The 27,593-nt window shown below is 42.7% G+C and overlaps 1 long non-coding RNA gene and 1 pseudogene across 2 annotated transcripts in view; one reads left to right on the forward strand and one right to left on the reverse strand.

Moving 5' to 3' along the window:
- LOC110989431 (uncharacterized) overlaps positions 1-5,860 on the forward strand; it is a 36,012-nt pseudogene extending 30,152 nt beyond the window's left edge. Inside the window, exon 8 of the transcript XR_015426299.1 lies at positions 5,192-5,860. The product of XR_015426299.1 is annotated as an uncharacterized LOC110989431 (transcript). The remainder of the gene's footprint in view (positions 1-5,191) is intronic.
- Positions 5,861-6,833: 973 nt separating this feature from the next.
- LOC110977013 (uncharacterized) lies at positions 6,834-15,172 on the reverse strand. Its single transcript, XR_015426300.1, has 2 exons — positions 14,234-15,172; positions 6,834-9,780 (listed from the first exon to the last, which is right to left on the reverse strand). It is a non-coding gene; the product is annotated as an uncharacterized LOC110977013 (long non-coding RNA).
- Positions 15,173-27,593: the final 12,421 nt, after the last annotated feature.

Consider the following 27,593-nt stretch of genomic DNA (forward strand, 5'->3'; position numbering starts at 1 on the left):
TTAACCGTCCAGTCCGGGTGGCTATTCAGTCATTGGCCCAGCAGCGAGCTCCTCCTACATCGGCTCCAAGAAGTTTTCAGCCGTTCTCTCCCGGCCATGGTTCTTCATGCCATGCCCCCGGTCCTATGGGGGACGGCGTCGGTGAATACTTCCTTTTGCCTTTGGCGGCCGCCGATCCCGAACCCGTCAGCGGTCGCCTGGGCAACTTCATCAGGTTCTGACGGGAAATCACCCCGGACAGCTGGGTCCTCTCTACCATTGCTCACAACTACTTCCTTGAGTTCACAAGCTCCCCGCCGTCCAGGATGGTCTTCCACTCCACACCTCCTCCATGTGACAAACTCAAGTGCCTGGCTCTGGAGGAGGAGATTGCAGCATTGTTACACAAATGAGCCATCCACTGGCTTCCTTTTGTCTTTTTTTCTCGCACCCAAAAAAGACCCGGGAAAATGGCAACCAATAATCAATCTGAAACTGCTCAACAAGTTCGTCAGGCCGAGGCAGTTTCGAATGGAGACTCTGAGCATGGTCCTACTCTCTCTACCTGTTCTGTGCTGGGCCACTTTGAAGATCTACAGGATGCATATCTTCGAATATCCTGATACACAAGCAACACCGCAAGTAACTCCCGTTCGAGTACTGTGACTGGACCTTTCAGTTTCGGGCCTTTCTTTCGGTCTCTCAACATCACCAAGGGTCTTCACCAGGATCGTCAAGACTCTTGCCGCCTACTTACGACAGCACGACATCCTTATTTTTTAATATCTAGACTACTGGTTGATCGTCGGCCGCTGCCCTGACGAAGCAAATTCTACCACTTCTCTCACCCTCGATGTCACGACATGCCTAGGGTTCCTCATCAATTATGACAAGTCGGTCCTTGATCCATCACAACGGCTGACCTACCTGGGGGCAGCTCTTGATTTTCTCAAAGGTGTTGTGACGCTGTCACCTTAACGCATCCTCAGTCTGCAACAATGCACCGTTTTGTTCCTGCTCTCCAAGGCTCCTCTGGCGCTGGCCTGGCTCTACCTTCTTGGATTTATGGCCAGCCTCCTTCCTTCAACTACACCTCCTGTCTCGGTATGGCCCCAAGAGTGATCCGATTTCTACCTTGGTTCCTCTTCTACCAGATGTTTGCAACCACCTCCGGTGGTGGACCATCATCAGCGGGCTCCCCTCATTCCGATTTCTACCTTGGTTCCTCTCCTACCAGATGTTTGCAACCACATCCGGTGGTGGACCATCATCAGCGGGCTCCCCTCATTCCGATTTCTACCTTGGTTCCTCTTCTACCAGATGTTTGCAACCACCTCTGGTGGTGGACCATCATCAGCGGGCTCCCCTCATTCCGATTTCTACCTTGGTTCCTCTTCTACCAGATGTTTGCAACCACCTCCGGTGGTGGACCATCATCAGCGGGCTCCCCTCATTCCGATTTCTACCTTGGTTCCTCTCCTACCAGATGTTTGCAACCACCTCCGGTGGTGGACCATCATCAGCGGGCTCCCCTCATTCCGATTTCTACCTTGGTTCCTCTTCTACCAGATGTTTGCAACCACCTCCGGTGGTGGACCATCATCAGCGGGCTCCCCTCATTCCAATTTCTACCTTGGTTCCTCTTCTACCAGATGTTTGCAACCACCTCCGGTGGTGGACCATCATCAGCGGGCTCCCCTCATTCCTCCGAAGCCAAACATCACGATGACAACAGATGCGTCGCTATTCGGATGGGGGGCCCCATTCCTTCGCTTCATGCATCCAGAGTTTGGGACTCTTCCTTCCGCAACAAAGACATGAACCTGCCGGAACTTCAAGCAGTGTTCAATGCCCTTTGCCACTTTCAGCAGTACTTAGTGGGTCTCTCGGTTTGAATCCAGAGCAACAACTCCACAGTGAGTAGCGTACATAAACCACAGTACCGGCGGTACTCGATCCCCCCCAGCTATGCATCCTTTATGTGGGTGATCGATCACAGGATCACTCTCCAGGCCGTTCACATACTGGGAATGTCCAACAACATTGCAGACGCTCTCTTGGGGCTCCGTCCACCCTACGGAGTTGAGTCTACATCCGAGTCTGGTCACCCAAATCTTCGCAGAGATCAAGTGCCCCCATGTCAACCTCTTCGCATCGGCTGACAATACCCATCTTACGACGTTTGCTCCAGGTTTTCACACCCACAAGCTTGGGCGACGGATGCTCTTCAGGTGAACTGGTCCGGCCTTCTGGCGTACGCTTTTCCTCCAATATCCCTACTTCCCTAAGTCTTATCCAAGATAGAACAAGAACCATACCGGATTCTCCTCATCTCCCCGTTCTGGCCTTGACAACCGTGGTTCCCGAGACCCGCAAGGCTCCTGGTTCGTCGACCACTGATCCTTCCGCACAGGCAGGATATTCTTTGTTAACCCAGGTTAGGAATCCTCCATCCAGCCCCGAATGATCTTCACTTGACGTGTTGTCCAATGATCGCTCAGAGTGTCAGGCCTTACTGCAGATGCTGCATCCATGGCGGCACGGGGCCGACGACTCTCAACGCGCAAAATTTACACCAGTTGAATACACCATTTTGCTAGATGGTGTGACGACCACGATGTTTCTCCGACTGAAGCTTCTGTGATTTAGTTGCAGACTTTTTCATGTATCTCTTTGATTCGGGGCCTGCAGATCTACTACTATCCGCAACTACCGGTCGGCCCTGGCAGCTGTTTATTCAGGGTTCAACGATGGATCAACAGTTTATCACTGCCATCCTCCATCTACTTCGGGGAATGTTTGTCGAGCGTCTTCACGTCAAACGCCTTGTTCTTTCCTGGGACCTTGGCAACGTTTTGCCCGTCCTCGAACCGCTGTCCGATGCATCTGATCTTCATCTTTGCATCCAGCTGGCATTCCTCCTGGTGGTCGTTACCTCCAGACGTGGCAGTGAACTGTATGCCCTGTCAACTGCTGAAAGTAACATACACTGGGAGCCGCACGGAGTTCGTCTTATCCCAGCCATCGAATTCCTGACAAAGAACCAGACGCCTGTCTTCTGGCCTCCGGACATTTTCGTCCCTGACATAACCTCTCTTTCGGCAGATAGCTCCAACAAGAAATGGTGTCTGGTTCGTACCCTCAAATGGTATCTCGCGAGGACCAAACGTTCCCGTGAGACTGGTTCCAGACTTTTCATCACAACCACAAAACCCTTTGATCCAGCGGCGAAGGACACCATAGTCACATCATCTTTGCCAATCAAGACTGGCCGATTCGACATGACGAGACGACTCGATTTCACATCAGAGCCCATGATGTTCGGGCCACCTCTGCGTCCTGGTCGTTCTTCAGAGGTGTCTCCTTGGTGGACATTTGCAAGGCGGCTTGTTGGAAATCTCCTTCCACCTTCACCGAGTGCTACCTGAAGGATGTCCTGCGGAGTGAGACGACTCACGGTGCAACTCTATGCTCAGTGTGAGGGACAGCATCCAGTGCTGTCCCTCACCGAACAAAGAATTCCTCATCGTAGATGTTGTTACTTTGCTCTAGAATAGTGAGTGTTCCCTTGAGTAGCGCCCGCCTATGTTTTCTTGTAATTACTCTCCCATTGCTGACCCTCCTCAGGGTACGGTGCTACTCTGCGTATGTAGGCTGGACAGGGGTGTGTGAACGTAGGAGACTCCTCCCCTACATAAGTGTGGGTCAGGTCTCCTAGTGATACTTGCCCTGTCCAGCCGCTCTCGCCCATCCTTCCCCACTTTGGCTCCGGGGAACTTCTCCACTTTGAAAAGAAGGATAAACATGGCGGCAGGACCACATTGCATTGTGGTGGGTAAGGGGCAGCATGCATAATCAAGTCATTTCAGCAAATTGTAATAGGCACATGGGAAATTGTCACTAGGTAACTATCACTAGGAGACCCGACCCACACTTATGTGGGGGAGGATTTTAGCATACATGCACAAGACTATGGCAAACTTTGAGATGGAATTACTAAAAAAAACTGCAGGATTTATTTGGAGAACTTTTAAATAACGTTTGGGATGTACAGAACCTCGCATTTATGCATTCAGAAAGTATTCCCAGCATTGCTGAAACGGAACCCATTTTTACAGCCTGTTCCTAAGTCTCAGCTGACGGCCTAATGGTTGAAGTTATTCATGTTTCCCTCGACAACTGAGGGTGCTGTTGCTTGAAGTCATCTACGGAACACATGCTTCAGTGCATACATGTAGGTGTTTCAAACTGTGAATGCAGAGTTTACCCACTGAAAACGTTCTGAGGGGAGAGGATTTATACTTCCTTGTTGCTATGCACATAAACAATAAATTGACAAAGAAAGGAAAACTGAGTCCAGTAACATCTACAAAATTGCAGGATTTGTGTATAAAGCATTGAGGTTTTCGTCCTGCGATGACATCACAGTTCTGCTCATTAATATGGAGATACTCATCATTAGCATAAAAAACCAAAATAGGTCGTAAAATACCCTGTGAAATAGTAAAATTAAAAGAAAAAATTGAAAAGAAGATTAACTGAGCCACAAAGGTGCATTCAAAGAAATTGATTGCAGCTACCTTTAATGAGGTGGGAGCACTTTATTGAAAAACATTTAAGCTATTCCTTAATCTTGTCATTCAGTTTTCTCAATAATCTAATGTAATGACAGTGGAATGTAGCCGTTGGCAAATGTTACTAAAGTAATTTTGCTGGACACGTGCACAGTATCTTTATTTCCCCGACACAAAAGTTCATACTTTGACTGGGTCTGCGCGAACAAAATCATTGTGAGTTCTCATAATTTCAGTTTTCTTTCCCTTTAATAAAAAAACGTTTCCAGAGCTACAAAAAATAACACGAAAAAGTAACACTCTTCTGAAATATTAGAGTCAATTTAGAAATAACCAAAAACATTCTTTATTTTCTGGGATGAGAAAGGATGACAGCTTTGGATTGCACTCAGCCAGCTGGGAGTGTATGTTGTGGTTTTAGATGTGCACGCTGTTCACCAGACTACCAAACATAGTTTGAATTTTGTGATAATCTGAGAATTTTTATGGGCTTAATTACGTAGGACAGAGGGCGCTGTCTACTCGTAGCCTGCTTAATACTGTTAGTTTCATTTGCCGATGACTAAACATCCACCGGCCTACATGTATGTAATATAATGTCCTGAAACACTCTTGCTTTTTTTTTCTTGTTCCTGTAGGCAAAAATCAGAAGCGAGGCCGAAGTGGTTCCCGTCTGCTGTGGTATTAGCCAGGGCTTCCCTCGACAAACCTAGACAGCACAGACCAGATGCTACAACGCTCAAAGATTAGATTTTCAGAAAAAAAGTGTAGAGATTATCTTCGGATGGTACACAGTTTCAGCCTTTTTGACGTGTTTGGAACAGTTTTAGGCTTTTTGGAGCAGGGAATACGAGTAAATTTTTTTTGCACTACAAACCCATATTTTAGAACTACTTTACAGGGTGTGTTTTTGTCTAGACAGAAAGAAATCAAGCATATTTTAAGTTACTTTTTCTTAATGTCATATCTGAGTAAATAAAAATTACAAAGCATTAGACAACTTGTTCGCTCAAGTGGAGCAATTGAAAATGTCCATCATACGTACTGTTCGTAATTGCAAAAAGTAATCGCTAATATCCCTTTAATTAAGACGTGAAATAGGACTCATAAATTCTTGAGAACCCTGGAGAAATTAACTGATTTTTTACCATTTTATTGCTTTTTAATTTTTCCTGAATTTTCAAGATTTTAGGCATAATTTTCATCGGATTGTAGGAACTTCTTATTCAAAATAAGCAGGTACTTGTAATGCCCATCATGTTCCTAGAAAGTATCGAGCAAGATAGACTTGGAGGCTTGCTACCACCCTGAAATTTCAGTCATAGCAGAATCTCAAATAGTTCAAATTTGTTGTGAAAACCATAATTTACCTGTAGAAATGGATTTTTTGAAGGGGTTTGAATATAGGAAGGCTTCTAAATATATTATGAATCTACTACTGATACTGATGAATATGCAGATCCTGAATAGTTTGTGTATTCTGTCTTTTGGCATATTCAAATATTCTGCTTTTGTTATTCAAATACATGCAAATGAGCTGTTCCCTCTGACCTTTTTTTGAAATTGCGCAATCCTAACCTTTAAATATAAGTTCCGAAATTATTTCTATCAAGAGGTGTACGGCCTGGTGGTTAGCGAGCTGGCTGCCAGGCCAGGGGATCCCGGTTCAAATCCCGGGGTCCCCGGAAAAGGAGGTTTTTTTTTTTTTTTTTTTTTTATATACTAAGTTTTTTAACAAAATTGTGCATGCCCACCTGGGATTGAACCCAGGTCCTTGTGCATTGCAGTTAGTGTCCTTAACCGCTATGCCACGGCACTTTCTTGAAGAAATGTGTTCGTTTCTAAATGTTAAACCTTTCATTGTTTGGACTTAGAATATTTTTCAGCCAAACTCTGTACTGGAGATAGGCAAGGGTGGAAGGCCTAGGGGCTGGAAGTCTGAGAGCTGATAGGAAGGGTAGAGTAGATGGCTGAGGGCATGGGACTATCAGTATTAAAGCTCCAAGGATCTCATAGGGTTGATGAAGGACATAGCTTCTTAATGTTCCATATTGCCAGTTGGTTTATTGTAGCCCTTGTGGGACTAAGACTAAAAGGCTCTAAGGGGGAACTTTATAAGGAGCTTGGAAGATGTTTAAGACTGGCAGGGCTTAGGATGAGGCTGTAATGTAAAATCTAAAGATGGGAAACAGATGTAACTCTGGCAGTGTGAGATGGTTAAGACTGGGGAATGACTAAGTGGCAAAGCAATACATTTCTCAAACAGATTATACAAACAACTTGTTCTGTTAGTTTAAATAAATAAACATTTATTTCACTTGCAAATAGAAATTAAGTGGTTACAGCAGTAAGTGGTGACTATTTCACATACAAAGGCATTTTTGGAAGGCAATATTTTCAAACGAAACAAATTTTGTGTCAGTGCTGAAAGGTACTTGGTGAAAAATACTGTTGTAAACATCAATTTGAGAATGAAATTTGGTTGAAATTTATATATGTCAGCTGTAAGAAAAACTAGTTTTATGACTAAAAGTTAAATGTTTGTTTCATTAAAAGATTTTTTCATGCCGAGAATAAGACTTTTTTCAAAAATTACAGTTTTTCATTAATGACCTATTAGCACTGAGCCAACAATTTGTCACTTGCTATTTTGTGATAATTTTTAGTCAGACTTTTTTCTATTTTCTATATTTCTTTTTTCTAATGCTCTGGCTATGTGCAACTCTGGCTATGTTCAAAGCATGCAAGAGGTACAAACTTTCATGCGAGTCCTGTCTATCAAATGTCTACAGTTTTTCAAAATGGTAATAACGTCTTCATACAAATACATTATTGGAATTTTTGGAGTGGAGTATCTTGAAAACCTACGTACACATGAATATTTAAATGTGGGTAAATATGAAAGTAGATGCATTATGATAAGTTATATAAACTAATTTGTGAACAGTAGGTTTTGTTTCAAAGCAATCTGATCGACTGTGTCTGACCGAACTGAATGTACAAAAGTACCCCTGATGTCATGAATACAGTACAATGTCACTATGCTGAACAATTGGACATACAAAACAGGGCCCTTGGCTCCCAAATTTTCCATGCACTTTTACTTGCTTTAAAATTAAAGAAGCAAATTTAAGACTGATGGTAAAGACTCGAAAGCTAAGATTCAACACTGAAAATTCAAAAATCAGAACTACTATTTTACGACATAGCAAAGAGTGCCGTCTTGCAAGAATTTTTTTCTCCTTTTCAAAAAAAATTGTTCAATTTTTAGGCCTTTGAAATATTACGCAATTAAATTGGAACAGTTGGGGAGGTATGCTACACCAAACATTGTGTATTGACCCTGCCTTGTTCATTATAGCGGCATTGTACTGCTTACCAACATACTACTCAAAAAAATAAAAAGATCAGATATTTTTTGTCTCTGAAAGTTTCAGCCAGGTGTTTACTTCATTAATACAACGAGAGATAATGCATGATGTTTCAGAGTCCACTGAGCCCCAAGCTTGACCAAGAGAGGGCGCAATTTTCTTGGCAACAGAGGGTCCTTTGGTCAGAAATGAACTTTGCTGATGCACAAACTAGGAAATATATCAGTTGTTATTTTTGTAAGTAATTAAAAAATGTTTTATACATTTATATGTGGTATGGATGTATGCATTGGTTTTCTAAAGGTCGAAACGTTTATTTTTTCACATAGCGATGCATATCTTATCTTGGAAGTGCTTCATTTCTCAGCTGTTATAATTTCCGAATCAAAAATAGCACCCCCACATGAGCAGAATATTATTCTAAATCATAAATAGCGCCCCCACATTATCAGGATATCATTTTGAATCATAAATAGCGCCCTCAAGTTAGCAGGATGTGGTTCTGAATCATAAATAGCGCCCTCACGTTAGCAAGATGTGGTTCTGAATCATAAATAGCGCCCTCACGTTATCAGGATGTGGTTCTGAATCATAAATAGCGCCCTCAAGTTAGCAGGATGTGGTTCTGAATCATAAATAGCGCCCTCACGTTAGCAGGATGTGGTTCTGAATCATAAATAGCGCCCTCACGTTAGCAGGATGTGGTTCTGAATCATAAATAGCGCCCTCAAGAAAGTAGGATGTGGTTCTAAATCCTAAATAGCGCCCTCAAGTTAGCAGGATGTGGTTCTGAATCATAAATAGCGCCCTCACACGAGCAGGATGTGGTTCTGAATCATAAATAGCGCCCTCAAGAGAGCAGGATGTGGTTCTAAATCCTAAATAGCGCCCTCAAGTTAGCAGGATGTGGTTCTGAATCATATATAGCGCCCTCAAGTTAGCAGGATGTGGTTCTGAATCATAAATAGCGCCCTCAAGTTAGCAAGATGGGGTTCTGAATCATAAATAGCGCCCTCACACGAGCAGGATGTGGTTCTGAATCATAAATAGCGCCCTCAAGAGAGCAGGATGTGGTTCTAAATCCTAAATAGCGCCCTCAAGTTAGCAGGATGTGGTTCTGAATCATATATAGCGCCCTCAAGTTAGCAGGATGTGGTTCTGAATCATAAATAGCGCCCTCAAGTTAGCAAGATGGGGTTCTGAATCATAAATAGCGCCCTCACGTTAGCAGGATGTGGTTCTGAATCATAAATAGCGCCCTCACACGAGCAGGATGTGGTTCTGAATCATAAATCCTAATTCTCCAAAAACTCCACTTTTATCATTTTTAGGGCTGTGTAGGAGACCTCGATAAGGTGCTGACCAAGTGTGTTTTAATGTCATAGGACTTCAGTTCTCTGTAAAGAAAATTTGCATTGAACTTTTGTTGCCAGAACATAACCACATTAAATGACACTCATATTTGTTAAAATGCGAATCCTTTTTGTAAAAATCTGATCCTTTGATCCTTTTGAGTAGTGTACAAATGCAGACAGACTTGCTCCATCAAGAAGGTGGAAGCAAAGAACTACATTTCTGACATGTCTGAGAAGATCGAGTCCTTTCCTTGCCTTTTTGTGAATCAATGCCTAGGATTCTGACGAAGATCCCTCACGCAGTCTCAGAAAACTCTTCCTCCTCACTGAGGCGAGGACTGGCATCTATCCTCTCCTTGACATGCTTGTGGATCATCTCTAGGAAGTCCTATTGGATCTTGTCGTCCATCTTGCTTCTCTCCTTATTGAGTGAGGCGAGGGCGCTCTTCTCATCGGCATTGTAGATATAGTTCTAACGCACAGCTGCCATGTCAACAATGTCTGAGATGAAATTAAACACAGAAGAATGAGTTACAGCAAAACACTGAGACAATTCTGACAAACATTCAAGGATCTTTGTCCAATCCTTCATTTTACACCTTATTTCATACAAAACAGTCTGCATTGTAATTGGATTTGACACTAAGGCTGAGTTCAGTTGGCTTGCACTCATATGCTCACAAACAGCTTGATTTGTTGTTCGTGGGTCGGCTGGTCAAACGCCAGAAACATACAACCGATTATCACTGGTAGTTAGTGGCAAGCAACATGCAATATGGCGGCGTCCATGTCCGTTCTCCAAGAGTTACTGTTTGGATAACTGTGCTGAATTCTTTTCTATTCAAAAAGAAACATTCATTTCTGTGTTATGGAAATTTTGTAATGTTAATTTTGCAAAACTTCCCATGTCTCCGGCATTGTAAGCCATCTCGCTATTTTGTGCAGTTGTGCAAAAATCAACATCTCAGGAGGCAGGGTTGGGAATATTTTTATTTCAAGCAGATTTTTTTAAAATTTAAATCAGATTTTTTTATTTAAAAAAAAATTGGAGACATGTTAGCTGCATGTGAATTAATTTTCATTCATTTATCTCTTTTGCTATAAAATTAACCAAATTTGGATTTGAATTAAGAAATCTAATTGAAATCAAGTAACTGACTAAATTCACAGATCATCTTGAATACATGTATTGACTAAACCTAATGCAATGCATAGTAGCACCTAGCACTACATGCACATGTACACTACCTGCTGAAGACACTTCCTTCAGAGACATGTGCAGTACATGCACCAAGGATAAAATGCCTACCAGGTTGTCACAGAACTTCTAAGTTTTGACTAAACTGGAGTCCACAAGAACAGGGTCCTTCTATGTGTATCAAATAACTAATGAGTGAAAAACACGCCATCAACCACATGTACTGTACATGTGCATGTACTTATCTTACATGATATACGTGTATGTATGTACATGTAGACCTGTACAACATGCTGGTACATGTACATGTCGACCTGTACAACATGCTGGTACATGTACATGTCGACCTGTACAACATGCTGGTACATGTACATGTCGACCTGTACAACATGCTGGTACATGTACATGTCGACCTGTACAACATGCTGGTACATGTACATGTCGACCTGTACAACATGCTGGTACATGTACATGTCGACCTGTACAACATGCTGGTACATGTACATGTCGACCTGTACAACATGCTGGTACATGTACGTTACCTTGCTCTTCTTTGCACAAAAAAAAGTAGTCTTGTTTTGTTTCTGATCCAGGTCCTTTGTGATTAAAAGAGCAATGACTTAGGCTTGATTAAAATCACTTTATTAACCCAAACCCCCTAGGGACGAATCGAAATACAGTTACAAATGCTAAACAGATGTTTTTAGTCATCCAAACTGCTAAAATATATGCTTAACTAAATTTGTATTTCTCAGGTGGAAAAAAATGCCAGCACTTCTATTAATTCAATTTAGAGAAGCAAATCGGGTCTACTTCAGTCTCTTCAGAGGAAATTTCCACACCACCTTCCAGAATATTTCATTATCACACAAAGAATGAAGCATTTTGGTCATAACACGTGTTACCAAAACAAGAATTTTTCTCATTCTGAATAAATTAGGAGAGGTAATTTGTTGGCTTTGATAATTTTCTAAACTTATCAGACCTTGATTCTGTAAACAAGATATTTGCCAAAATAAACAGTGTCTTCAGTTTAAAAAATGTCATCAAACATGTCAAAAAGTGTAATGCAAATTACGTCACCATGTAATGCGAGTTACCAACTACAAATGCAAGGTTCTACCAGTATGAGCAGTGTTACACCCTCAACTGGGCTGGGGTGCTTAACACAATCAGATGCAATGTGATGCAGACTGTGAGGCACTGAAACAAGAGGGCAGCCTAAATGAACTCTGCCTGGTTAGACCCTTAACTGGGCTGGGGTGTGCTGAACACAATCAGATGCAATGTGATGCAGACTGAGGCACTGAAACAAGAGGGCAGCCTAAATGAACTCTGCCTGGTTAGACCCTTAACTGGGCTGGGGGTGTGCTGAACACAATCAGATGCAATGTGATGCAGACTGAGGCACTGAAACAAGAGGGCAGCCTAAATGAACTCTGCTTGGTTAGACCCTTAACTGGGCTGGGGTGTACTGAACACAATCAGATGCAATGTGATGCAGACTGTGAGGCACTGAAACAAGAGGGCAGCCTAAATGAACTCTGCCTGGTTAGACCCTTAACTGGGCTGGGGTGTGCTGAACACAATCAGATGCAATGTGATGCAGACTGTGAGGCACTGGAACAAGAGGGCAGCCTAAATGAACTCTGCTTGGTGAGACTCTTAACTGGGCTGGGGTGTGCTGAACACAATCAGATGCAATGTCATGCAGACTGTGTGGCACTGAAACAAGAGGACAGCCTAAATGAACTCTGCCTGGTTAGACCCTTAACTGGGCTAGGGTGTACTGAACACAATCAGATGCAATGTCATGCAGACTGTGAGGCACTGAAACAAGAGGGCAGCCTAAATGAACTCTGCCTGGTTAGACCCTTAACTGGGCTAGGGTGTACTGAACACAATCAGATGCAATGTCATGCAGACTGTGAGGCACTGAAACAAGAGGGCAGCCTAAATGAACTCTGCTTGTTGCAGAATATCTGCATGAGCACATGCCACATTCTCTAGGCATTCACTTTCAGTTTTTGTCCATCCAATAAAATCAAAAGTTTATCGTCTGAATTACTGTTTCAGCATCAAGATGCAAGTGTAAAAGAGAGTACACTGTATGTGACTTTACATGTATACGTCCCCAACCCCCTGGGGTCCATTGAAATCCTGCATAACTTTGTTGGGTTCAGCATGGTGTGAGTAACTGTGAGTAACACATGTGCATTTATAATTTTAATCAATAATGGGAACTGAAAGGCTCACAGAGGGAGGGATTTATTTTTTAAAATGTGCTAAACCTGCATAAAGAAAACAATCAGTTGAAAAGAATTTACAAACTGAAACATTTTTGCCTTAAAAAAATAAACGTTGATTTAAATTAGTGATTTTTAAAAAAAAATCACTCAATTTAATTGCACTTAAACTTGGTGATTTAAAACAAGGTGATTTAAATCAGCCAACCCTATGAAGTGGTGGTGTATGATCCTGTTCTGAGAACAGTATTCTTGGGTCCCGTTCCTGCCATTTGAGCATGAGGACAAGAACAGGCTGCCTGGTACTAAGAGTAGGCCGCCCGAACTCGACCTAAGTTCCTCTAAGTCTATCATTTTTTTCAACCATTTTCTAGTCAGAAAATGAACCATGAAGCAAAGACTCTGTTACTCATAAGACTTCTGACGGACTAAACTAACACTGCACATCGTAATTTTGAAAATTTTAACTTTGTTTTTGGATGAAGTGAATTAAAAAGTGACACCATGCCTTTCTGGACAACTGAGGGCGCTGTAACCTCAATCTTTTGGCAATTCGTTATGCCAACTGGGAAGATGCTTCTTTTATGAGTTTTTCTATCAAAACTCTGAAACCCAAATTTACTCCTTGAACATGTCTCAGGAAATGTTGACCATTGATGTTTGGTAATTTGTAATGAAACAGCAAGGAAAAGGAAACTTAGGCCAGGAAATGAGAACAATTCCAGTCCAGTTGGTGCATTCAATGAGCTTGCCCTGGTTACAAGAGTTGAATCTTTATCTTGACCCTTTGCTTGTCACTCAGCACCTGAACAGGGCGCTGGGAAGGGCTCAGGGCCTTGCACAGATTTGAGTGAAGGAAATATGTCACACGGGATCACAGCTAACAACATGTAGAGCATTGTGGGTTATCAGTTCAATTTTTTTTTCTTTTTTTCCTCACTGCTGAAAATATTTTCACTACACTTTATTCGTTCATCCAAAATTGATCAAGATAACGATTTGAAAAATATTGCCAAAGGACACGTGATCAGTGATACTTCAATACCATACTGTGATTGTACAAAGGCCTTGTTTTTATCATATACAGTAGCTGACACTTTTGCCCGAACCAAAAAATTTAATGCTTCAATAACAGGAAGTGATAACCTTGTGGTCACAGGTCATGCACAATGTAGCCTATCACAGTGCAAAGCAATGAGCCCTTCCCAGCGTCGTTTGGGCACTGGGTGACGAGCGAATCTCGTCCCCACCGTCTTGCTAGCATACACAGCCATCCCAAGGTCAGGGTTGCCCCGTGTAAGAATTGTTTTTTGCTAACCAAAAGCCAAAGGGATCCTGGACCCAAATTTCAGAGAGGGGAGTGGATTTGTTTTGCTTTTGAATTTTTTTGATGGGTTTGGCAACATGTAGGGCTATTTGAAAGGAAACTTCATTACCTCTTGACTGCCTTTGGGGGGGGGGCATAGATACAACCTTTTGAAAGCCATCATATGCAACACATGACTCTTACCTGTGCTACTGATGACATAACTTATGTCTGCAGCTATGCATCACTGGTCCTTCAACTCACACCATGATGCGGGATACGTTAACCGGTCTCAACGTAGGCAGCTATTGAACCACCTTCAACTGGCGACAAGGTCTTCCCAAATCCAAGAAGGAAAAAATGACAAAAAATAACGAGAAAAGGTATCTTTAGGTTTTTAATCAAAGAGTATGTTTTGTTAAAGTTAGCAAATCATCCAGATCTCAGTCCATTACCAACTGTACTCTCAGTAAGATAATATCTGTGACCCATTCTGCACAAAAAGGCTACATTTATGCCTCTATATTAATCACTTTATTAACCCAAACCCCCTAGAGACCATTGAAATACAGTTATAAACGCTAAACAGATGTTTTTAGTCATCTAAACTGCTAAAATATATGCTTAACTAAATTTGTATTTCTCAGGTAGAAAAAAAAAACCCAGCACTTTTATTAATTCAATTTAGAGAAGCAAATCGGGTCTGCATGTACTTCAGTCTCTTCAGAGGAAATTTCCACACCACCTTCCAAAACAATTCATCTTCACACAAAGAATTAAGCATTTTCGTCATAACGCGTGTTACCAAAACAACAAATTTTTCTCATGCTGAATAAATTATGAGAGGTAATTTGTTGGCTTTGATAATTTTCTAAACTTATCAGACCTTGATTCTGTAAACAAGATATTTGCCAAAATAAACAGTGTCTTCAGTTTAAAAAATGTCATCAAACATGTCAAAAAGTGTAATGCAAATTACGTCACCATGTAATGCGAGTTACCAACTACAAATGCAAGGTTCTACCAGTATGAGCAGTGTTACACCCTCAACTGGGCTGGGGTGTACTGAACACAATCAGATGCAATGTGATGCAGACTGTGAGGCACTGAAACAAGAGGGCAGCCTAAATGAACTCTGCCTGGTTAGACCCTTAACTGGGCTGGGGTGTGCTGAACACAATCAGATGTAATGTTATGCAGACTGTGAGGCACTGAAACAAGAGGGCAGCCTAAATGAACTCTGCCTGGTTAGACCCTTAACTGGGCTGGGGTGTACTGAACACAATCAGATGCAATGTCATGCAGACTGTGAGGCACTGAAACAAGAGGGCAGCCTAAATGAACTCTGCCTGGTTAGACCCTCAACTGGGCTGGGGTGTACTGAACACAATCAGATGCAATGTGATGCAGACTGAGGCACTGAAACAAGAGGGCAGCCTAAATGAACTCTGCTTGGTGAGACTCTTAACTGGGCTGGGGTGTACTGAACACAATCAGATGCAATGTGATGCAGACTGTGAGGCACTGAAACAAGAGGGCAGCCTAAATGAACTCTGCCTGGTTAGACCCTTAACTGGGCTGGGGTGTACTGAACACAATCAGATGCAATGTGATGCAGACTGTGAGGCACTGAAACAAGAGGGCAGCCTAAATGAACTCTGCCTGGTTAGACCCTTAACTGGGCTGGGGTGTACTGAACACAATCAGATGCAATGTGATGCAGACTGTGAGGCACTGAAACAAGAGGGCAGCCTAAATGAACTCTGCCTGGTTAGACCCTCAACTGGGCTGGGGTGTACTGAACACAATCAGATGCAATGTGATGCAGACTGTGAGGCACTGAAACAAGAGGGCAGCCTAAATGAACTCTGCTTGTTGCATAATATCAGCATGAGCACATGCCACATTCTCTAGGCATTCACTTTCAGTTTTTGTCCATCCAATAAAACCTAAACTTTATCGTCTGAATTACTGTTTCAGCATCAATACACATGTGTAAAAGGGAGTAAGTGTATTTTACATGTATACAAGTAAGTTCCAAACCCCCTCAGCACCATTGAAATCCTGCATAACCTTGTTGGGGTCAGCATGGTTAAACCCCTAGGGACCATTGAAATCCTGCATAACCTTGTTGGCTTCAGCATGGTTAAACCCCTAGGGACCATTGAAATCCTGCATAACCTTGTTGGCTTCAGCATGGCTAACCCCCGTAGGGTCCATTGAAATCCTACATAACCTTGTTGGCTTGAGCATGGCTAACCCCCGTAGGGACCATTGAAATCCTGCATAACCTTGTTGGGTTCAGCATGGTTAAACCCCTAGGGACCATTGAAATCCTGCATAACCTTGTTGGGTTCAGCATGGCTAACGCCTGGGGACCATTGAAATCCTGCATAACCTTGTTGGGGTCAGCATGGTTAAACCCCTAGGGACCATTGAAATCCTGCATAACCTTGTTGGGTTCAGCATGGTTAAACCCCTAGGGACCATTGAAATCCTGCATAACCTTGTTGGCTTCAGCATGGCTAACCCCCGTAGGGTCCATTGAAATCCTACATAACCTTGTTGGCTTGAGCATGGCTAACCCCCGTAGGGTCCATTGAAATCCTACATAACCTTGTTGGGTTCGATCAGCATGGTTAACCCCCTAGGGACCATTGAAATCCTGCATAACCTTGTTGGGTTCAGCATGGTTAACCCCCTAGGGACCATTGAAATCCGGCATAACCTTGTTGGCTTTAGCATGGTTAACCCCCTAGGGACCATTGAAATCCTGCATAACCTTGTTGGCTTCAGCATGGTGTGAGTAACTGTGAGTAACACATGTGCATTCATAACTTTTATCAATAATGGGAACTGAAAGGCTCACAGAGGGAGGGATTTATTTTTTAAAATGTGCTAAACCTGCATAAAGAAACCAATCAGTTGAAAAGAATTTACAAACTGAAACATTTCTGCCTTAAAAAAATTAAACATGTTGATTTAAATTAGTGATTAAAAAAATTATTCAATTTAATTGCACTTAAACTTGGTGATTTAAACCAAGGTGATTTAAATCAGCCAACCCTACGAAGTGGTGGTGTATGATCCTGTTCTGAGAACAGTATTCTTGGGTCCCGTTCCTGCCGTTTGAGCACGAGGACAAGAACAGGCTGCCTGGTATTAAGAGTAGGCCGCCCGAACTCGACCTAAGTTCCTCTATGTCTATCATTTTTTCCAACCATTTCTAGTCAGAAAATGAACCATGAAGCAAAGACTCTGTTACTCATAAGACTTCTGACGGACTAAACTAACACTGCACATCGTAATTTTGAAAATTTTAACTTTGCTTTTGGATGAAGTGAATTAAAAAGTGACACCATGCTTTTCTGGACAACTGAGGGCGCTGTAACCTCAATCTTTTGGCAATTCATTCTGCCAACAGGGAAGATGCTTCTTTTATGAGTTTTTCTATCAAAACTCTGAAACCCAAATTTACTCCTTGAACATGTCTCAGGAAATGTTGACCATTGATGTTTGGTAATTTGCAATGAAACAGCAAGGAAAAGGAAACTTAGGCCAGGAAATGAGAACAATTCCAGTCCAGTTGGTGCATTCAATGAGCTTGCCCTGGTTACAAGAGTTGAATCTTTATCTTGACCCTTTGCTTGTCACTCAGCACCTGAACAGGGCGCTGGGAAGGGCTCAGGGCCTTGCACAGATTTGAGTGAAGGAAATATGTCACACGGGATCACAGCTAACAACATGCAGAGCATTGTGGGTAGATTTCTGCCAGGCGCATTGAAATACAACCGACAGTTGTCAGTTCAATATTTTTTTCTTTTTTTCCTCACTGCTGAAAATATTTTCACTACACTTTATTCGTTCATCCAAAATTGATCAAGATAACGATTTGAAAAATATTGCCAAAGGACACGTGATCAGTGATACTTCAATACCATACTGTGATTGTACAAAGGCCTTGTTTTTATCATATACAGTAGCTGACACTTTTGCCCGAACCAAAAAATTTAATGCTTCAATAACAGGAAGTGATAACCTTGTGGTCACAGGTCATGCACAATGTAGCCTATCACAGTGCAAAGCAATGAGCCCTTCCCAGCGTCGTTTGGGCACTGGGTGACGAGCGAATCTCGTCCCCACCGTCTTGCTAGCATACACAGCCATCCCAAGGTCAGGGTTGCCCCGTGTAAGAATTGTTTTTTGCTAACCAAAAGCCAAAGGGATCCTGGACCCAAATTTCAGAGAGGGGAGTGGATTTGTTTTGCTTTTGAATTTTTTTGATGGGTTTGGCAACATGTAGGGCTACTTGAAAGGAAACTTCATTACCTCTTGACTGCCTTTTTTTTGGGAGGGGCATAGCCCCCTTTCCCAGATACAACCTTTTGAAAGCCATCATATGCAACACATGACTCTTACCTGTGCTACTGATGACATAACTTATGTCTGCAGCTATGCATCACTGGTCCTTCAACTCACACCATGATGCAGGATACGTTAACCGCTCTCAACGTAGGCAGCTATTGCACCACCTTCAACTGGCGACAAGGTCTTCCCAAATCTAAGAAGGAAAAAATGACAAAAAATAACAAGAAAAGGTATCTTTAGGTTTTTAATCAAAGAGTATGTTTTGTTAAAGTTAGCAAATCATCCAGATCTCAGTCCATTACCAACTGTACTCTCAGTAAGATAATATCTGTGACCCATTCTGCACAAAAAGGCTACATTTATGCCTCTATATTAATCACTTTATTAACCCAAACCCCCTAGAGACCATTGAAATACAGTTATAAACGCTAAACAGATGTTTTTAGTCATCTAAACTGCTAAAATATATGCTTAACTAAATTTGTATTTCTCAGGTAGAAAAAAAAACCCAGCACTTTTATTAATTCAATTTAGAGAAGCAAATCGGGTCTGCATGTACTTCAGTCTCTTCAGAGGAAATTTCCACACCACCTTCCAAAACATTTCATCTTCACACAAAGAATTAAGCATTTTCGTCATAACGCGTGTTACCAAAACAACAAATTTTTCTCATGCTGAATAAATTATGAGAGGTAATTTGTTGGATTTGATAATTTTCTAAACTTATCAGACCTTGATTCTGTAAACAAGATATTTGCCAAAATAAGCAGTGTCTTCAGTTTAAAAAATGTCATCAAACATGTCAAAAAGTGTAATGCAAATTATGTCACCATGTAATGCGAGTTACCAACTACAAATGCAAGGTTCTACCAGTATGAGCAGTGTTACACCCTCATCTCGGCTAGGGTGTGCTGAACACAATCAGATGCAATGTTATGCAGACTGTGAGGCACTGAAACAAGAGGGCAGCCTAAATGAACTCTGCCTGGTTAGACCCTTAACTGGGCTAGGGTGTACTGAACACAATCAGATGCAATGTCATGCAGACTGTGAGGCACTGAAACAAGAGGGCAGCCTAAATGAACTCTGCCTGGTTAGACCCTTAACTGGGCTGGGGTGTACTGAACACAATCAGATGCAATGTGATGCAGACTGTGAGGCACTGAAACAAGAGGACAGCCTAAATGAACTCTGCTTCTTGCATAATATCAGCATGAGCACATGCCACATTCTCTAGACATTCACTTTCAGTTTTTGTCCATCCAATAAAACCCAAACTGTATCGTCTGAATTACTGTTTCAGCATCAATACACATGTGTAAAAGGGAGTAAGTGTATTTTACATGTATACATGTAAGTTCCAAACCCCCTCGGCACCATTGAAATCCTGCATAACCTTGTTGGGGTCAGCATGGTTAAACCCCTAGGGACCATTGAAATCCTGCATAACCTTGTTGGGTTCAGCATGGTTAAACCCCTAGGGACCATTGAAATCCTGCATAACCTTGTTGGCTTCAGCATGGCTAACCCCCGTAGGGTCCATTGAAATCCTACATAACCTTGTTGGGTTCGATCAGCATGGTTAACCCCCTAGGGTCCATTGAAATCCTGCATAACCTTGTTGGCTTCAGCATGGTTAACCCCCTAGGGACCATTGAAATCCTGCATAACCTTGTTGGCTTCAGCATGGTTAACCCCCTAGGGACCATTGAAATCCGGCATAACCTTGTTGGCTTCAGCATGGTTAACCCCCTAGGGACCATTGAAATCTGGCATAACCTTGTTGGGTTCAGCATGGTTAACCCCCTAGGGACCATTGAAATCCGGCATAACCTTGTTGGCTTCAGCATGGTTAACCCCCTGGGGTCCATTGAAATCCGGCATAACCTTGTTGGCTTCAGCATGGTTAACCCCCTGGGGTCCATTGAAATCCGGCATAACCTTGTTGGGTTCAGCATGGTGTGAGTAACTGTGAGTAACACATGTGCATTCATAACTTTTATCAATAATGGGAACTGAAAGGCTCACAGAGGGAGGGATTTATTTTTTAAAATGTGCTAAACCTGCATAAAGAAACCAATCAGTTGAAAAGAATTTACAAACTGAAACATTTCTGCCTTAAAAAAATTAAACATGTTGATTTAAATTAGTGATTAAAAAAATCATTCAATTTAATTGCACTTAAAATTAGTGATTTAAAACAAGGTGATTTAAATCAGCCAACCCTATGAAGTGGTGGTGTATGATCCTGTTCTGAGAACAGTATTCTTGGGTCCCGTTCCTGCCGTTTGAGCACGAGGAAGAGAACAGGCTGCCTGGTATTAAGAGTAGGCCGCCCGAACTCGACCTAAGTTCCTCTAAGTCTATCATTTTTTTCAACCATTTTCTAGTTAGAAAATGAACCATGAAGCAAAGACTCTGTTACTCAAAAGACTTCTGACGGACTAAACTAACACTGCACATCGTAATTTTGAAAATTTTAACATTGCTTTTGGATGAAGTGAATTAAAAAGTGACAACATGCTTTTCTGGACAACTGAGGGCGCTGTAACCTCAATCTTTTGGCAATTCGTTATGCCAACTGGGAAGATGCTTCTTTTATGAGTTTTTCTATCAAAACTCTGAAACCCAAATTTACTCCTTGAACATGTCTCAGGAAATGTTGACCATTGATGTTTGGTAATTTGCAATGAAACAGCAAGGAAAAGGAAACTTAGGCCAGGAAATGAGAACAATCCAGTCCGGTTGGTGCATTCAATGAGCTTGCCCTGGTTACAAGAGTTGAATCTTTATCTTGACCCTTTGCTTGTCACTCAGCACCTGAACAGGGCGCTGGGAAGGGCTCAGGGCCTTGCACAGATTTGAGTGAAGGAAATAGGTCACACGGGGTCACAGCTAACAACATGCAGAGCATTGTGGGTAGATTTCTGCCAGGCGCATTGAAATACAAGCGACATTATCAGTTCAATTTTTTGTTCTTTTTTTCCTCACTGCTGAAAATATTTTCACTACACTTTATTCGTTCATCCAAAATTGATCAAGATAACGATTTGAAAAATATTGCCAAAGGACACGTGATCAGTGATACTTCAATACCATACTGTGATTGTACAAAGGCCTTGTTTTTATCATATACAGTAGCTGACACTTTTGCCCGAACCAAAAAATTTAATGCTTCAATAACAGGAAGTGATAACCTTGTGGTCACAGGTCATGCACAATGTAGCCTATCACAGTGCAAAGCAATGAGCCCTTCCCAGCGTCGTTTGGGCACTGGGTGACGAGCGAATACACAGCCATCCCAAGGTAAGGGTTGCCCCGTGTAAGAATTGTTTTTTGCTAACCAAAAGCCAAAGGGATCCTGGACCCAAATTTCAGAGAGGGGAGTGGATTTGTTTTGCTTTTGATTTTTTTTTGATGGGTTTGGCAACATATCGGGCTATTTGAAACTTCATTACCTCTTGACTGCCTTTTTTGGGGGGGGGGGCATAGCCCCCTTTCCCAGATACAACCTTTTGAAAGCCATCATATGCAACATGTGACTCTTACCTGTGCTATTTATGACATAACTTTTGTCTGCAGCTATGCATCACTGGTCCTTCAACTCACACCATGATGCGGGATGCGTTAACCGGTCTCAACGTAGGCAGCTATTGAACCACCTTCAACTGGCGACAAGGTCTTCCCAAATCTAAGAAGGAAAAAATGACAAAAAATAACGAGAACAGGTTATCTTTCAGGTTTTTTAATCACAGAGTATGTTTTGTCAAAGTTAGCAAATCATCCAGATCTCAGTCTATTAACAACTGTACTCTCAGTAAGATAATATTTGTGACCCATTCTGCACAAAAAGGCTACACGTATGCCTCTATATGTAACACTAATGACCGACTCGCCCCTTACCAACTCGCCCCCTGACCAACTTGCCCCCTGACTGACTCGCCCCCTGACCGACTCGCCTCCTAGAACCGTCCAATGGGTAAAAAAAACCCTGAATGGTTCTAACGACCGACGCGACAAGAATGACTCACAGACGGTGATGGATATTTGGACATCACCACTAATCACTTATTTATTCAAACGTCTTAGCGCTTCCCACATCCACTGTCTGATTAAGTTATTTGTACATCCAACATACCCTCAGGATCAACAACTTCGAACCCTCCGTCCCATTAATATTTGGGTATGTGACTGAGGTCCGCAGAAGGGACACAGCTGGGCAGTTCATGGCAGATAGAAACAGTGGCGTATCTATGGGGGGGGGCATGAGCCCCGGGTGCCACATTTTGGGGCGCCAAAAGAAGAGGGGGCCAAAAAAAAAAGAAAAAAAAAAAAGGCAAAATCGAAAACCAACATTACACCTGTTGTTTCATATCATGGCAACATGGGGCCCATTTGGGGCCGTGTTTTCATATATGGTTTTATTTTACCCTTTAACACGCCACAGATTACTCCACTCAATATTCCCTGCAGGGGTGCAAATAAGCGCCAATAGCACGCGCAGAATTAGGTTAATGCAGGGTGAAATAGGATGATGGCACATTAACCCTAACCCTCCTCAATCCTCCAACAGGTGAAGGATTGAGGAGGGTTAGGGTTAATGTGTGATTTTTGATGCGCTTTTCAACTCAGCGAGGCTTTTCCACAAGGCTTTACCGAATCTGTCACTCTTCGCTTATTGAAAACAATGCATAATGGGGGATTAAACATAGTGACACAATGCAGCCGGCTTCTTCAGTCGGCTTCCTCAGTCGGCCTCCCTTGTTTGGTTCGCCACGCGGTAAAATCAAGCGGTAAAACGTAATGAACCGTCCCAATCAATGAATTGGCGGTGAATCAATAGAATGGGTAACAAAACCAACAAGGTTCAACTATTTTTGGAAGACCGTGGATTTGCTTGCCGGTGTTGAATGTTACCTATAGTAACCTTTCTCAATCCCCCAATTTTAATATGAATTTACTCACACCCAAGGGGGTTATGATTAGGCCTATAGACATTCTGAGAAAAGTTTGACCATTATCTTCTTGGTTCAAGGCAGGGTTTTTGATTGCATGCTTTTGGTTGTTAAAATAAAGTACTTATAAAATACTGATGTAGAGTCATGTCTTTCTGGGAATGGAATCCACCAAGACTGTTACGCTTGGATCAGTTCAAGTCACGTCGCCTTTTTCTCTCTGCCTCTTCTGGATTGAATTGAATGACTGATTGATTCATGAATGAAAAGTACAACTGGCGCAAATAGCGCCTGATCTGCAAAACACCATTAGTTGGACACCATACATGTACATGGATGTGCCGATGATAAAATAGACCTCTCGCTGGGAATTCGTCGGAAATTCGTGTGATTTCGATAATCTGGAAGAGGCAGGAGGAAATTGGAGTACATGTATCTTGGCCAAATTCATGAATAAATAATCTACTTCCGCGCTCTTTGGTACGAGTTTTACTTTAACATCAGATATTCATTCATATAACAAGAAGTGTTTCAAGGAATAATCTGTATGTCTGTCCTAATAGAATTTCAATGTTAAAAAAACAGCCTCGTTCACCAGGGTGTCTGCTTCTGGAATCGCTTGAGTTAACCAATCAAAATATCTCTGATTTTATCCTTATTTGTCAAAAAGCTGAAAACCAAATTGATCGCCTCTTGTAACATTTGATGGGTAAATAAATATCTTACTCCTGCTTGTAAGTTGTAGTTCGTCCTAATATTGTAGTTACTTCCTTTTGTTAAACGTCTTAGTCCACAGGTTGGGGATCAAAAGCTCTGCTTCACCCCATACCTAATGTTGCATATATGTGTACAGATGTATTTCTTTTTTACTTAAATCATATTTGTGTCTAATATTTGTGATTGTATTACAAAATCTGCCAGTATTATGTGAAGAAATAGTGTTGAGTAAACAAAATACAACAGTAAAATAATGAAAAGCCTTCCAATTTCAAGATGACTTTTTTGTCTTTTCACGATACATGTTTTTCATTTCACCTGCTTTTCAATCTTGGCAGGCTTTTCCAGAATACAAAACAGAATCTGTCCTTCACCCCATGGATCATTCTTCAGACCAACTGGGGTTTAAAATAGGGTAACCATGATGGGCGACTTTGCTAACCTGTCGGCTTCCCTTGATCAGTTGTTGATAACAGCACCCATCAAAGCACTGACAGCATGAATGACATGAAGTTTGCCATCTCCCAAAAAAGTCACCAAGAGAAGCGGCAACTCTTGTGAAATGCTTCACGACTTTGAGGTTAACGGCAGCTTGAGAAATCTCTCATAATTATGACTTGCCCCTTTGTCATAAACCATGTCTCCTTAACGCTTCTGTAGGTTTGCGTCGCCGGACATTATAATGCCTAATACCATTTTGTATCTGGAATAGTCCGCAAAGTTAATATGGTAGAAGGTTGGTGTTGTGGCGCACAAGAATGTAGGTCAACTCGCCCCCTGGCCGACTCGCCCCCTGACCTACTCGCCCCCAGCCGACTCGCCCCCAGCTGACTCGCTCCTTACCAACTTGCCCCCTAGCCAGCTCGCCCCCTTACCGACTCGCCCCCTGACCGACTCACCTCCTGACTGACTCGCCCCCTAGCCAACTCGCCCCCTAAGTTTGCCAAGCACGAATGGCCGGGCCATTCACCATTTAATAAAAAATACAATCAGTCAGAGATGGAATCGGTGATTGTTGCCCTTAAGAATAGGTTCTGGGGTTTGCAACGGGTACTCAAAGTTGAGTTTGTTTAAAGCTTGGTGGATATTCCCTTTCTGTGGAATTTGGGGGGTAACAATATTTTTTTGATATTGGTAAAACTAATTCAGTATTATCGTGTGTATGGGCCATGGCGCAGCATTTCCTGTGTATTGTCTGTGGGATTTTTATGCGCCACAACACCAACACTCTACCATATTAATTAACTTTGCGGACTATTTCGGATAAAAAATGGTACATATTAGGCATAATGTCCGGCGACACAAACCTACGGAAGTGTAAGGAGACATGATTTATGACAAAGGATGTAACGGTCGCTACACACTTTCAGGTTCCAATAACTTCACAGGATGCAATTATTAGTTCACAATTAACACTAAATACTGATTAATTCGGCAAGTACAGTCATCAAGGATCACACTGTTGATCGGCCATATTGAATTATATCCCAGCATGCACTGTCGGTGTCATGGCGTCATGGAAAAACAGTCATGTCATCTGGTGCCCGTTACTAGTAAACAAGTTAAAAACACTCTCCAAGATATTTATTTCCAAAAAAGGGAGAAAACTTACGCAAATAAAAAAAATTAATAATGGGACGTTAAAAATTGACATTAGTGTACAATGTACCACTATGACTTTATACATGTACATCACACAAAAAGCGTATATCCAAGAACCTAAATCAATTTTCGCAGTATATGTGAGGTCCCAGTCGAGTGAATTAGCAACAGAACACTATAACTAACTAACTAACTGGATATCGGGTCACTACAAGAAGACACAGTCACATACCCAAATATTAATGGGACGGAGGGTTCGAAGTTGTTGATCCTGAGGGTATGTTGGATGTACAAATAACCTAATCAGACAGTGGACGTAGGAAGCGTTTGAATAAATAAGTGATTAGTGGTGATGTCCAAATATGCATCACCGTCCGTGAGTCGTTCGTGTCGCGTCGTTGGTCAGAACCATTGGGTTTTTTTTTTAATACATTGGGCCGGCCATATTTGCTTGACATTCCTAGGGGGCGAGTCGGTCAGGGGGCGAGTCGGTCAGGGGGCGAGTCGGCCAGGAGGCGAGTTGGTAAGAGGCGAGTCGGTCAGGGGGTGAGTTGGTAAGAGGCGAGTCGGCCAGGGGGTGAGTTGGTAAGAGGTGAGTCGGTCAGGGGGCGAGTCGGTCAGGGGGCGAGTCGGCCAGGAGGCGAGTTGGTAAGAGGCGAGTCGGTCAGGGGGTGAGTTTACGAGGGGGCGAGTTGGTAAGGGGCGAGTTGTCTTGACACCGCGCACAAGATCCCACAGACAATACACAGGAAATGCTGCACCATGGCCCATAGACACGATAATATTGAATTAGTTTTACCAATATGAAAAAAAATATTTTTACCCCAAGTTCCATTGACATGACAGAAAGGGAACATCCACCAAGTTTTAAACATTTTAACTATCATAATTCTCAACTTTGAGTGCCCGTTGCAAACCCCAGAACCTATTTTTATGGGCAGCAATCACCAATGCCATCTCAGACTGATTGTTTTTTATTAAATGGTGAATGGGCCGGCCATAACTGCTTGGCAAACTTAGGGGGAAAGTTTGCCAGGGGGGCGAGTCGGTCAGGGGGTGAGTTGGCTAAGGGGCGAGTTGGCTAAGGGGCGAGTTGGCTAAGGGGCGAGTTGGCTAAGGGGCGAGTCGGCCAGGGGGTGCGTCGGTCAGGGGGCGAGTTGGTAAGGGGGCAGCTGGTAACGGGCGAGTCGGCCAGGGGGCAAGTTGACCTACATGTACCGGTACAACCCTACTTCTACCGGAGATCAATTCTAAATTTTACTTGGGAACAGAATGTGCGACAGAGGTCAAAAACACACAAATTCTATTCTATTCTATTCTATCTATTGGCATCACTTGAAATCAATGTCACCGGTGTCAGGTCAACTCGCCCCCTGACCGACTAGCCCCTTTCCAACTCGCCCCTTCGTAAACTCGCCCCCTCGTAAACTCGCCCCTTTCCAACTCGCCCCCTCATAAACTCACCCCCTGACCGACTCACCTCTTACCAACTCGCCTCCTGGCCGACTCGCCCCCTGACCGACTCGCCCCCCTCCAGGAACGTCAAGCAAATATGGCCGGCCCAATGTATTGAAAAAAAAATGGTTCTAACCAACGACGCGACACGAACGACTCACGGACGGTGATGGATATTTGGACATCACCACTAATCACTTATTTATTCAAACGCTTCCTATTTCCACTGTCTGATTAGGTTATTTGTACATCCAACATACCCTCAGGACCAACAACTTCGAACCCTCCGTCCCATTAATATTTGGGTATGTGACTGAGCTGAGGTCCGCAGACAGGACGCAGCTGGGCAGATCATGGCAGATAGAAATAGTGGCGTATGTATGGGGGTAGCAAGGGGGGACATGAACCCCAGGTGCCACATTTGGGGGCGCCAAAAAGAAGAGGGGAGAAAAAGAAGAAAAAAAAAT

This window comes from Acanthaster planci, linkage group LG09, assembly GCF_054643075.1.
Source record: "Acanthaster planci isolate LZ-2023a linkage group LG09, COTS_SCS, whole genome shotgun sequence".
In the NCBI taxonomy this organism is placed as follows: Eukaryota; Metazoa; Echinodermata; class Asteroidea; order Valvatida; family Acanthasteridae; genus Acanthaster; species Acanthaster planci.